This window comes from Lethenteron reissneri, unplaced genomic scaffold, assembly GCF_015708825.2.
Source record: "Lethenteron reissneri isolate LAM-NWPU_2019-01 unplaced genomic scaffold, ASM1570882v1 scaffold_1349, whole genome shotgun sequence".
Lineage (NCBI taxonomy): Eukaryota > Metazoa > Chordata > Hyperoartia > Petromyzontiformes > Petromyzontidae > Lethenteron > Lethenteron reissneri.
In genome coordinates this window covers 36,330-49,452 of record NW_026891057.1, presented here as the reverse complement: position 1 = coordinate 49,452, position 13,123 = coordinate 36,330, and the positions used below count along the sequence as shown (strand labels likewise).

Below are 13,123 nucleotides of genomic sequence, written 5' to 3'. Positions count from 1 at the left end.
GCATCTGAGACAGTAACATTTAATTAAAGCGTGGGGGGGGGGGGGTTTGATTTAAAGTTTTCGTGACTGCAGGGATTCATCTTCTTGGTTCTTTCGGTAAAGTCACGTAGAAGGGAAATAATAAAAGAATAAAAATAAAACTTTACATTATAAAAAAATTTAATAATAATAAAATACTTTTTTATTGTTGTCTTTTTATTATTTTATTATTTCCCTTCTACGTGACTTCACCGAAAGAGCCAAGAAGATGAAAGCGTGGGGGGGGGGTTTTAATATTTCTAAAAAAAAAATTGTTCACCCGGAAGCTGCAGCCAAGTGAACTTTGCCCCGGGAGGAGCAGAGGAGCACGTGGACACGAGTTCACACCCAGCGCGACCACACACACACACACACCGCCACCTCGACCACGATGTCCACCCCTAGGAGGCTCACGTCCACCTTCTCCTGCCTCTCCCTGGCCACCCTGGTCGGCTTGGCCTCGGTACACGGCCAAGGAACCCCACCGTCACTTGCACCCTTAGAGCAGTCCCAGTGGACAGACGCCCAGTCCATCGCCGTGACCAGTCCAGCGATGGCCTCGTCCTCTCCTCCTCCTCCGTCTTCCTCCTCCTCCTTCTCGGCGTCCCCACCGGGACCCAGAGCTGGCGGGAGGCCGCCCCCGTGCCTGGCGCAGAGCGGCGTGGGCCGCGTCTTCAAGCGCGTCAACGCGGCCGTGGCGAGCGTCGTCTTCCTCGTGGGGAGCGTCGGCAACGCGGCGCTGCTGCTCGTCGTCTACGGGGACAAGTCGATGATGCGCGACGGGAGCAGCGTCCTCATCGCCAGCCTCGCTCTGGGAGACCTCCTCTACATCGTCATAGACATGCCCGTCTACGTGTACAAGGTGAGGAGGGGGGGGGTAGGACGCGCCACGTGGTGCGGTGTCAATAACAACGCGAGTTCTTAGCCACGTGCTGCTGCTGGTGGTGGATTTGAAGTTCGTGGCTGCAAGGATTCATACTCTTGGGTTTTTTCGGTCAAAACATCTAAAATAATGGCCGAAACACTGGTCATCACACTTTTTCTGGCATAAGGTTTTCAACGGTTAATTTTGGGGTGCTGATTCCAAATCTGGCATCAGTTTTTGTCTATCACATCAGGTTTCTGAGATATCAAATATTTGCATTTTCAATAAAAAATGCAGAAGAAAAATATTAAATAAATGTGGATATCTACATAAAATGATATTATAAACACACTATCCTAAAAATACAGCACCATATTTTAACACTAAAACAGTCACTGACTCGCAACAACTTGCAATCATAAGTGACAGAGTTAATTTCGGGTAAAATCAATGAAAATGGGGTATGCCGATAGCATCAAAATGAGATGTGATGGAGCAAATCTGAGATCAGATTTGGAATCGGCATCCTGAAATTAGTCTAGAACAGCTGCACAAGTCCAGGCCAGAAAAACATGTTTTTTGTTGTTGACCAGTGTAATCAGATGGGCAGAAAATCAACAACAATTCCCTCTGATGTATCCAGAAAAGCCCCAAGGAGTTTCAAGACTCTGTAGAACGAGCATCCTGCTTGAGGATGTTTGGCCAATATGTGTAGCTTCTGCACGTGATGGATTCCAGAGACCACTTTGTGGACTGCCCATCTCCAGGGCGCCTGGCAGCCCCAGTGGGTTGGGAGTTTGACAAATCTCTGCGTGACCCACCAACCCTTGCCTCCAGAGCACGGCCCCACAGGCGAGCACCAGCGTGCCCCCCCCCCCAGCTACAGCATGCGACGGATGTACAACCATCGTAGAGGTCGCGTGTTTATATTTGCGCGATGTAATCCCAAAAACAATCCCCTTATGGATAATATTGGTCGCCAAAGTCTACGTGTGTTTGTGTACCTGTGTGTGTGTACCTGTGTGTGTGTGTACCTGTGTGTGTGTGTACCTGTGTGTGTACCTGTGTGTGTGTGTGTACCTGTGTGTGTGTGTACCTGTGTGTGTGTACCTGTGTGTGTGGTACCTGTGTGTGTGTGTACCTGTGTGTGTGTACCTGTGTGTGTGTGTACCTGTGTGTGTGTGTACCTGTGTGTGTGTACCTGTGTGTGTGTGTACCTGTGTGTGTACCTGTGTGTGTGTACCTGTGTGTGTGTACCTGTGTGTGTGTGTACCTGTGTGTGTGTGTACAAAACGCTTGCGTGTCTGCAGCCGATTAGCATGCTTGGCTATGTGTGGCGTGAAAGCGGTTTAACATACATACGTACACTTGGATACTATATACACGTAACTATATATAGACTGTCATGGTTTTTTTTCACTTTGTTGTTCTAACGTTCTGACCCCGTGCCCCTACTGGACATCTGTGAAAAAGAGCTTCATAGCTCATCGGATTCCTCCTCCAGTGTCAATACATATTCAGATTTTGTTATACAAAGAGAATATTCGCAAAAATTAATTGGCTAATATCCAGTTGTTATTCACTAACTTAGGAATATTCTGGCCAAAGTAAAGTGTAAAAACTGTTGTTATATAACAAATAGAAATGCATAGATGAAACGACGATGCCTCAATTACAAAAAGAAATGTTTTACCCCAAGATGGTGAAGTCAACAGCGGTGTTGCCATGAGCAGGCTCGCCACTGGCATGGGAATGTGGAATTTCCACGACCGGTCGTGGCTGTAAACAGTACACGGGAGTCTCCCTGTGCTCATTGCGAGGATGCGAATTAATCAACCAATTGGCGCGTTGTTTACGTGACAAACCTTAATGGCTGTGTCGGGTGGTGGAGGGTTATGACACAACATTTCTACTTACGCGACCTAACACAAAAAACCTTTGTTGTGGTCATTAACTCGATTGACTTTTACCGCCCCCCTCCCCTCCCGCCAAAAAAGGCCTCTAAAAGTTCTGGAGACTTTTGTTGTTGAAGACGGAGACTTGTGTTGCCTCCGAAACGTCGTGATTTTATTGTTTTATTTTTATTAATTTTAAATTCATTTTTTGCATAGTCCCATGGGATGTTGGCTATCAACAACAAGGCAACTCCTATGACTAATTGGGAATGGGACGCAAGCGTAGGATTGATCACCCTGTCGCTGGCCGCCTTTGGGGAGGGTGTATAGTGTGAAAGGCCGAAACACCCTAGGAACCAAAGGTACACTACTGATGATGCGCTCCCCAAATGTCACCAGGCTAACTGTTCATGAACTCTTGGAAGTGCTTGCACAAAGGATAGTAACATCTCATCCTGTGTTCTTTGGAATCATACGTGGCTTTACCGAAAGAACTAAGAGTATAGTTGTTGTTGATGTTTGGGAGGACCCCAATTCATTTCCTCAATTAATTTCCAGAGAAAACCTGCGGGGTGCGTGCGGTGCGTTCTTATCTTTCCAGCTGCACGCCGAGAGCTGGCCATTCGGTGCCACCGTGTGCAAGACGGTGCCCTTCGTGCAGAAGGCCTCTCTGGGCGTCAGCGCGCTGAGCCTGTGCGTGCTCAGCGGGGACAGGTGAGGAGAGACCCGGCCGCTCGCCGTTCCCGTTCACGGCTCAAATCTCGGAAGCGCTCAAAGCGCTTGTTGGCGTGAACTTGGTCTGGAGAGGCCTGTTCCTGAAGACATCGTGCTCACCGCGGAGAACTGTCACGACACGATTCCCAACGTCTTGTCTCTTCTCACAATTCAAGTTCCTAGACTCAACCCACCCGCGCCCGCAACGTGGCTTCATCCCAGAGGTCGCAATAGCCACACTGCCTCCCGCATGGCCTTGTGGGAGCCTCGGTTACCGATAAAGTAATTTTATTTTAGTTGTTCTTCTAATTCCGTTCCGATAATGTACGTGTGCATGACATACGTGTACGGAATCAGAAGAAAAATGGAAATGGGTTAACTACCTCGCCTGGTATACAGGAAGTCGTGGGTTTGATCTCGACCCTGACGCCTGCTGCTGTATATTTCCAGTTTGCATATTCTCCCCGTGGTCGTGTGTATTTTTTCTCCGAGTCCTCTGGTTTTTCCCTCCAAATTAAGACAAAAAAACATGCGCTTGATTATGAATGCTATTTGGCTGCTGCTCTAAATGTCCCCACGTGATCAGCTACTTCGTTGAGCTGTCGTTTGTGGCCAGGTCGTATACAGCTGAGTGGGCCTTGCCTGGTAACATACACATAGAATAGGAACAGTCGTAGTACATCCCCAGAGTTTAAATTCCTCCTCCTCCCTCCCTCCTCCCTTCTGCTCCTTCTGTTATAAGCAGCAGGCTACAACGGTATGTTTTTAAGCAATTCCACAGCCCTCGGGGATAGCCAAGCTTTAATTCAAGATAATTAATTGACGGTGTCATTCCTTGGGTGTCACCCAGAACCTCATTTCTCACTGAATATTGTCCGACTTCCTGGTAGACTGTTGTAGATGGCACCAGCGCCGTCTAGCAGCCACAGACATAGCGATCTGTCTACTGGATGTGGTGAGCCGCTGTGCGTACACATTGTTTCAGGTTGCCAAACCCGACGGACGCGCGGCCGAAACTAATCCCCACTTCCCAAACATGCGGCACGTCACCGTGTCGACCCAGCTCGCTCCTGCGAGCGAGACCCGTCCCGCTCACTCGCGAGTTCTCGCCTCGACAAACCAACCACACCAACTTGGCCGCCCCTCCTCCGCTTCAGGACCCCAAGCGATCGCCCGTTTCCCGCTCACGGCCAACACCGGTGACGATTATTTGAACCGGTCCTGGGCCTTCCCTAGGTAGACTCGGCCTCAAATGAGGACGTGGTGCGGTGTGTAAACATCGCCACCGGCGAGACAGCAGTCTGTTACAGGCTACACGGGGGGGGGGGGGGGTCATTGCCTTTATCTTTGGTGGCTGCGCAGGTGTAGTAGGTGTAGTAGGTTTATTAAACGGTTCACTCAGCACAGGCCAATGTATACAACACTCGAAGGGGTATCGGCCTCTTCACCCGTCTAACAGGGAGATCCCACAATCTATGTCACAGCTAGCCTACTCCCAGCTCCTCCACTCGAGAGCTAGGGGAGGCTAGTGATCCAGCTCTGGCCAAGCTGGGATCACGGCACCCTGAGTCACCAGACCGGCCTCTTCACCCGTCTAGCAGGGAGCTCCCACTGTCTCTAACCCGGCTAGCCTACTCCCAGGTCCTCTACTACGAGAGCTAGAGGAGGCTAGCTGATCCAGCTCTGGCCAAGCTGGGATCACGGCACCCTGAGTCACCAGACCGGCCCCTTCACCCGTCTAACAGGGAGCTCCCACTGTCTCTAACCCGGCTAGCCTACTCCCAGGTCCTCCACTACAGGGCTAGGGGAGGCTAGCTGATCCAGCTCTGGCCAAGCTGGGATCACGGCACCCTGAGTCACCAGACGGCTCTTACAAGAGCATCGGCTCTGGGCTCTGGGGGCCACGCCACTGGCTTGCCCTGGTCGGTCCTTAGAAGCACGGCGATCCAGGGGAGTCCCAGGGCCTATCTAGCCGGTCTGCTCGCTTCACTGGTTAAAGCTAAACACTGAACCCCGAGCCCTCCGGCTCACCGCCTTGTATAGCAACTCCCCCCCGAGGGGTGGTGCCGTGGGGGATCCCAGCGCCGTTACAGCCTCCCAGGGCTAAACGATGCGGACGTGGATGTAAGCATCTTTCCGCGTGCGGGCACAAGCACCCCCGGTGTGTTTGTTCGCCCTCCCGTGACCCCTCTACGCAGGTACCATGCGGTCGCGCACTGGGACGCCCCCAGGGCGTGGGCCTCTCCCTGCTCACGGCGCTTAAAGTCCTGGCCATCTGGACGCTGTCGCTGGTGCTGGCGGTGCCCGAGCTCCTGGCCTTCGACACGCTGTCCTGGGAATACCGCAACCGGACGCTCGACACGTGCATGGTCCCGCAGACGAGCTTCGTGGAGGTGCGACGCGGCGCGTCAAGGACGTGGCAACCGCCGGCGTCGCCGTCACCGTGGGGGGGGGGGGGGTGGCACAAACGGGGATGTGAATCGTCACCGAATGTTTTTTGTCCGGGTTGCTGTACCCGTACCCGGCCGCACCAGGGTCGCAAACGGGTACCCGTACCTGTATCCAGCCGTACCCGTTGATTTTAGGAACTTAAATTGTGAGAAGAGACAAGACGTTGGGAAATGAGTGACAAACGGTTACTCACCAGTAACTCACGGCCTACCCGTACCCATACCCGGTCACACCAGGGTCGCAAACGGATACCCGTACCCGCTGGGTACGGGTAGCCGGGTATCGGGTAGGGTACGGGTATCGGGTACCCGATTGCGACCTCTGACACACGGTCCGTCTTTCAGTCACTCACAGAGACAGGCAGCTAATTAGATACTCCACCAACCCTGTGTTCGGCTATCCCACGAGGAGATTTGTCGCCCCGCCTGACTCTGACGAAACCTCTTATCTGGGCCCTCGCAGTTTTACGCCAAAGCCAAGGACTGGTGGCTGTTCGGCTTCTACTTCTGCATGCCGCTGGCCTGCGCGGCGGTCTTCTACACGCTCACGACCGTCGAGATGCTCGGGATGAAGAAGCGAAACCTTGGCAGCGCCATCGACGAGCACCTCAAGCAGGTGTCGAACCTCGGGACCTCCCTCCGGTACCGCCGGCCCCATCGGCTGGAGGCCGAACGGCTCCCCGTGGTTGTGCGGTTACGTAACCAATTTGCGGTGGTGGGCAGGAGGGAGGGAGGGGTCCGTGACGTTCGCTCTCCGACTTTGTCACCGAACGATTCGTGAAACTGCGAGATGTTGATTCGACCGATATGTTGATCCGACGGATGTTTGCGTGTGTTTGCGTGTGTGTGTATGTGCGTGTGTGTGTGCGTGTGTGTGTGCGTGTGTACACACAGCAACGGGAGGCAGGCAAGGCGGTGTTCTGCCTGGCGGTGGTGTTTGCGCTGTGCTGGCTGCCGCTGCATCTCAGCCGCATCCTCAAGAGAACCGTCTACGACGAGATGGACCCCAACCGCTGCGAGCTGCTCAGGTGGGGGGGCACCCCCGAACCGTCCCCCCCCCCCCTCTCTCCCTCTCTACTCGTGCCCTCCTCGTCCCATGGGAGAATGAAGAGTCAATTGTATCGTCTTCGCGTGAATCAGAGGTCGCAAACTGGTTTTGATTCCTTACCCGTACCCGTACCCGGCCGCACCAGGGTCGCAAACGGGTACCCGTACCCGTACCCTACCCGTACCCTACCCGTACCCGTACCCTACCCAGACCCTACCCGTACCCAGACCCTACCCGTACCCTACCCGTACCTACCTGTACCCTACCCGTACCCTACCCGTACCCTACCCGTACCCTACCCGTACCCGGCCGGGTACGGGTAGGGTACGGGTATCGGGTACCCGATTGCGACCTCTGGGATGAAGCCACGTTGCAGGCGCGGGTGGGTTGATTCTAGGAACTTGAATTATGAGAAGAGACAAGTCGTTGGGAAATGAGTGACACACGGTGACTCACCAGTGACTCACGGTCTACCCGTACCCGTACCCGGCCGCACCAGGGTCGCAAACGGGTACCCGTACCCGGCCGGGTACGGGTAGCCGGGTATCGGGTAGGGTACGGGTATCGGGTACCCGGTTGCGACCTCTGGCGTGAATATCGCAGCAGCAGCAGCAGTGATAATACCAATCGCAACCACCACGCCCTGCGCGTGGAACTTCTTTGGCACCGTACGTAGCCGAGCGCGCTCACCGCAGGTGCGGGGGAAGGACGACGAACTGAACGCGAAGTGTTCTTTGCGAAGAGGCGTCGTTCTCAATCTACTTTGCAAACGACGCCCTTGGCAATAGAATACACTCAGCGAGTGTCAAGAGTGGGGTTTGTTTAGGAGCGTCCTGCTCTGTCATGTTTCACCAATGCCAATGCCCCCCCCCCCCCACTCCATCCAGCCCCGCGTTTCCTCCAGGGCGTTGTTGTGAACGTCCGACGCACCCGCTACACCCCCCCCCCCCCCCCGGTGGCTTGCTTCTCACACGGCCCCCTTAACGCGAACAACGGCACGTGGCCGGTGAACGAGCGCAGCTGGATCGCGTCACGGATCGTGTCACGGATCGTGTCACGGATCGTGTCATGCGAGCGGCGTGGTAAACGAGGGGGGGTGGATGGGACCCCCCACAAAACATCGCAGCTCAACAGCGTGGGGAGGCGGGGGGGGGGCGTCTCGCCGGACCGAGGACACTTTGCACTCATTAGCGTAGTTTGCTGTTGCGACGTTCTGTCGCGCCCCTACGGGACAGCTGCGGGGAGAGAGCTTCGTAGCTCATCGGATTCTCCTCCAAGTCCAAATCAATATTGAGATTCTGATCCGATCGCGATCACCGCTTCACCGGCGTGTCGTTGTCACGCCGCTCGGAGCGTGGCTGTGTTCGTCACGGTTGGGCTACGGGTGCATTCTGTGCGTGGCCCCGATGCAATGTGAAGGTCTCCTGGCTCCTGATTCACAACGGGTGTGTCCTCTGCCGCCATCACCACCACCGCCCCCTGCAGCTTCCTGCTCGTGCTGAATTACATCGGCATGAACCTGGCGACCCTCAACTCGTGCGTCAACCCCGTCGCCCTCTACGTCGTCAGCGCAAAGTTCAGGAACCGCTTCAAGGTGCGTTTGGTGGCGTCGGCCACGTTTCTGTCGTCACGTTTAGATCAGGGGGGGGTGCTTCTCAATCGCCGGCGCTCGGGAACCACGACAACAACAACAACATCACAACAACAACAACAATCACCGCTGGTGCACAGGTCTGACGATCGCGTCGCACGTTCGCGTGACGAATTCCAACTGATACGGGTCTCGTGAATTGATGCGTATCTACTACGTGTTTGTATGCAAGTATGTATGTTTGCATGTGTGTACGTGAGTGGGTGTGTGTGTTAAGGGGAGCGGTGGTGTAGCGGTTAGTGTTAACCAGAGGTGCGGGGTAAGGACAACAAACTAAGCACAAAAAGCAGTTCTAAAGAAATGAGTTTGTCAACGTGGATAATTTAAAAGTGCGTAGCTCCAGTGGCTTCCTATTATCGGAAGAGCGTTGCAGACGGCCGCAGAAGCGCGTCTGAAAGCGCCGCGCGATGCGGTGATCCCCACCGCCGCCTGTGTTCGATGGCGAGCAGTCAGAAGCCACCGCTGCCGCTGCTGCTGCTGCTGCCGCCGCTGCTGCTGCTGCTGCTGTGAGGATGATGAGCGGAGTTGGCGCGATGGGTTGACGCTCACTTGACGAGATCGGCGAAGGTGTCGCGGTTCATGTGTGGCGAGCGCTTTGCGTGCGGCGAGAGCGAATTTGACGTCGCTCGTCGCAGTGCCGACCCTCCTCGCTCCAACTCTCTCTCCTCCTCCTCCTCCGTCGTCGCCGCCGTGCACAGTCCTGCCTGTGCTGCTGCTGGGCGACAAGCAGACGGCGCTCCAGCAGAAGGCCGTGGCGGCGCCGGGCAGCCCGCTCGGCCGCAGCAACTCCCGCTCCAGCAACAGGTTCATCGTCACTTGAGCTGAGCTGGCCCCCCCCCCCCCCCGCGGGATGTGGATGGAGGGGAGGTGGGAGAAGAGTTGCCGGGGGGGGGTGGGGCAACGGGGGCCGAAGTGAACTAGACAGCCGTGGCCACGTGGGCCAGGCGACCGGCTTGGCTGGAGGACGGTGAAAGCAAACGACGCGAGCGGCTTAGCGAGGCAATCGCGGTCGGTCGCGTGACGTGCGCTTGCACGGCTTGGTGCGACAGACAGCCAGAGGAGGGAGCAGAGATGATGGGGGGGAGGTGTTTAAGCACTCGCTCGAGCGGAACGAGCGCGTGCCGCCATCTCGCCCAGCTGGGCTGCTTCTCCACGGCCTGGGGGGTCCCCCCTCGCTCGCTCACCCCCTCCCTGTCTCCACCCCCCACCCCCCACCCCCCACCCGGGTCTCTCTTGCTTAGACGTCGACGTCGCAGCAACACGGCAGGGGGAGCGCTCGCTCGCCAACTGTTGATGCGACTTCATTTTATTTGTCCAACTTGGCTGTCCCTTGGCACGATCAGGCGCAGCGTACGGACGTTGACAGGATGTCGCTGGCTGGGTTCTGGCCGGCGCCGGTCTCTTTTGCAAAGTAGTCGAAAGAGCCGAAGAACCGGGGTAATGTTGCAGTGGTGGGACTTTACTTCCGTTAGCTACGTACATACAGTTGCAATCATACGTGTGTGTCACGTTTTTGTCATATAGCATCAATGGGCAGAGTTGCTTTCAAGAGGCACACAAAAAATATTGTACGTTCAAATAAACAACGTCTACGCAACATGTCTGTGAATACATGTAAATAGACATTTACTGATGCATGAATGCGCCTGTGTGTGTGTGTTCACACACGCCGCACACGCACACGTGGAGCTAAAGCGGTGTTTTTAAATCCTTTATATTAAGTTCGCTTGCTTGCGCGCTTACGACCGTGCAAACCTTTCGGTCGTTTTTTAACCCACTTCCCGTGATCCAATCGAGCTGACATTTTGCACACAGACTCGTTGTACGTGACAATTTATGTTCGTGAAATTTTTTTCCAAAATTTTACACTGTTTAGGGAAAACAAATTAAATATTTAATTACCAATTGCTTAATACTGGCAGACAATCATCTGACCCATAGGTGGCAGCCATCTCAAGCCAGAGGACGAGAGGACTCTAGCCGCCACGCATATAAAGGATTTAGAGTGAAAAACTTTGTTTTTACGGGTTATAATTTTTAATATCGAGGTGTCGAGAGAGGGCCACACATGTGAAGGCTTGCGCAGCGAGAAAGAGCAAAAGCATCGGGGTTAAGAAGAGAAGAGTGACAGAGCTAGAGAGACCGTGCAGGGGAGGGAGGAAACAGACACAGACAAAGAGACGGAAGAAGACAGAACAAAAATAACCCGTAAAAACAAAGTTTTTCACTCTAAATCCTTTATATGCGTGGCGGCTAGTCCTCTCGTCCTCTGGCTTGAGATTGCTGCCACCTATGGGTCAGATGATTGTCTGCCTGCATTAAGCAATTGGTAATTAAATATTTTTTTAAAAATTCCTAAAAAGTGTAAAATTGTGGAAAAAATGTTTCACGAAAATTGTCACGCACAACGAGTCTGTGTGGAAAATGTCAGCTCGATTGGATCACGGGAAGTGGGTTAAAAAACGACCGAAAGAGTTGCACGGTCGTAAGCAAGCAAGCAAGCAAGTGAACTTAATATAAAGGATATAATAAGAAAGCAGTGGTTGTGTGTGTGCTGTGCGTGGTGGTGGTGGTGGGTGGTGGTTCCCCAGCTGTCCGCGTGAAAGCGAGAGAGATGAGGAGGGAGAGGGAGGGAGATGGGGCCACGGGACAGACAGACGGGCAGCTGGGAAAGCTTTCCGAGGGTCGATAAGTCACGTGACCTGACGGCTGGACGGGCTGTCACGTGACCCTCAAGCAAGAAACTCAGGTTCAGGCCTGTGCCTAATGTGCACGTGCAATTACAAACATCAACACACAACAACAACAACCGCCATTCGCCACTAAGGGGCGGAGACGTCACCACGACGCTTGTGCCAGGCCAAGTGCACCTTGAGGCCACGTGAAGTGTCGAACGCCCGCTGGCAGGTCACGGGGCAGACCCAGCAGGTGCCACGGGTCGACTGACCGAGATGACCGAGATGACTGGCTGATGCACCACCTGTGCCCCCTACTGTGCCAACTTGCTGTGCTTTAGCCACCCGGCGCTCCGCTCATTGTTGTGAGCGTCGCTCCTCCGCCCTCCGTTGTTGTTGGAAGGCGACTGCCTCCAACTGCCCAGTAGCGTCCTTCACGAGCCTCCTCCACAGAGGCCGATCTTGACACGCATACACATACGTGCACACACGCATACACGCACGCCCATACACACGCACGCACAAATCGACACAAAGATCCCCCGTGTAGCCTTAACAGGCTGTCGTGGCACGTTCCGTTAGCAAGCACCTACGAAGGCCGGCACTGCACACCGAGTGGTGGTTACACACCACACCAGGTACTCGTTTAAGGTTGCGTCGACCTAGGGGAGACTCAGAACCGGTTCAAACAATCGTCACCGGAAGCAGACTCGAGTTCGCCGGGTTTGTAGCGCAGGTCGCGAACCACGACAGACAACGACACACGCAGAACCACGAGCAATCACACCTCTGCAGACTGGCGTGGCTCGGCTGCTGTTGTCCCCCCAGTAGTGGCGGTATTTATACACCGCACTGGGGACTCGTTTAAAGGCTGAGTCAACCTAGACGAGGTCCAGGACCAATGCTGATGTCACTCGCCACTGATGTGAGCCGTGGTCGGGAAATATTACAGCGCTCACCACTAAAATACCGCTCCACACGCACATGGACACAGAAACAATTGACACACAGATACATATAAAGATCCACCGTGTAGCCTGTAACAGACTGTAGGGGCAAGTGCTGTTAGCGAGCACCTATGAAGGCCAGAACGGTACACGAGGGGGTGGGTGGCCAGCACCACGCCCGACCGCCTTTGTCTCCCCAGTGGCGATGTTTACTACACACCGCACCAGGTACTCATTTGAGGCTGAGTCGACCTAGGGGATGCCCAGAACCGGTTCAGATAATCGTCACTGGGAGTTAGCCGTGAGCGGGAATCGAACCCGGGTCGCCAGGTTCGTAGCGTAGCGCTAACCACTACACCACCGCTCCCCGCACACATACATACACACGTGCTCACGCACACCAAAAACATACATACACAACAACTTACATTTGCCAGTGAGTCGCGGTGATGTCACCACTGCACTTGTGCCAGGCTAGGTTCACTTTTAAGCCATGTGAAGTGTCGAAGGCAGGATAACATTTTACTGGCCTTGCTATCTTTCTGTGCTTTAGCCGCCCGGGGCTCTGCCCATTGTTGTGAGCGTCGCTCTTCCACTCGCTGTTGTTATTAGAGAGCGGCTGCCTCCTGCTGCGCAGTAAAGGCTTTCATGTACCTCCTCCACGAAGGCCAATCTTGACACCACTGGTACCAATCGTCTAAAAGTTGATTCAATTCCAGATCCTGTATCACGTCAACTCATCTCTTCTCTAAGCTGTGCCATGCTCATTCAGCTCCCTTTATCCAGCCAAACAAAAGCTGCTAAGGCAAGTGGTGGCTGGGCATGCGCACTACATCACCCAGCCAAATGTATTCTCCACT

General features: G+C 54.3%; 1 pseudogene; it reads left to right on the top strand.

Moving 5' to 3' along the window:
- The first annotated feature begins 409 nt into the window (after positions 1–409).
- On the top strand, positions 410–9,461 carry LOC133362048 (endothelin receptor type B-like; annotated as a pseudogene).
- The last annotated feature ends 3,662 nt before the right edge of the window (positions 9,462–13,123 follow it).